The sequence below is a fragment of the Ips typographus genome, linkage group LG1, assembly GCF_016097725.1.
Source record: "Ips typographus isolate SLU linkage group LG1, UJ_Ityp_2.0, whole genome shotgun sequence".
In the NCBI taxonomy this organism is placed as follows: Eukaryota; Metazoa; Arthropoda; class Insecta; order Coleoptera; family Curculionidae; genus Ips; species Ips typographus.
In genome coordinates this window covers 11,396,154-11,397,022 of record NC_138422.1, presented here as the reverse complement: position 1 = coordinate 11,397,022, position 869 = coordinate 11,396,154, and positions in this window count along the sequence as shown.

The window sequence follows — 869 nt, the reverse complement described above, 5'->3', positions numbered from 1 at the left end:
GACAGGTTTTCGGTGGTTACAAGACATATAAATGTCTGATACCAGATCCCGAAATGTAAGCCGCTCTCCTATTGGCTAACGGGCTCGGCCAATGGCCAATCGCGTTTCAAGCTGGCCAGTCTCCCTTTTTAGGTGCAGGGAACGGGCTTAGGAGCCAGAAATACTTTCGGAACGGTGTGGAATTAGAGGAGAGGAGAATGGCAGACTTTAGATGGTCGCGGGTAGGGGAAGTTCGGGTTTGTTAACCTACTGGTTCACATTTTCGCTGCGACAGCCTTTGAGAAAACTGATGTAAATTGCTTAATTAATCCTGTAATTATGTGACATTGAAAATTAAGGTTAACGATTTTACAACTTAATTACTAACCCACCAATTATGAAGCTTATCTTAATTACAACCTGGACATCCCATTTTTAATAAATTACATTGAAACAAAGCAGAGGCTGCTCAGTCCTGATGCTATTATTAAGTAACGCATTAGAACGTCATTACCAGTTGATGTAAGTGAACGGCCCCTAAATTTTAAAATTTAGTTGCATTTTGTTTCAAGGTCGTCCAAGTGTAGAATTCCTTGAAAACAATTTAAATTATTTATTTAAATTTAAAGCAGGTTTGCAATAATTTTTTCTAAATTATTTCTTGATGAAAGTTTACTTGGTTACTTTTAGCTAAAACAATAATTGAATTGAACCTGTAAGTACAAATTGAATAGTTTGGTAAAAAATTCCAGATTTCAATTTGAAATTAAAGAATTTATGTAATAATTAATGTATTTTTGACAACATCCATTTAAAATTTGCATAACTTGATATTTCATAATTTGTATTTGACCTTCAACTTCTTTTATTTGATGCTGTTTTACTTACGA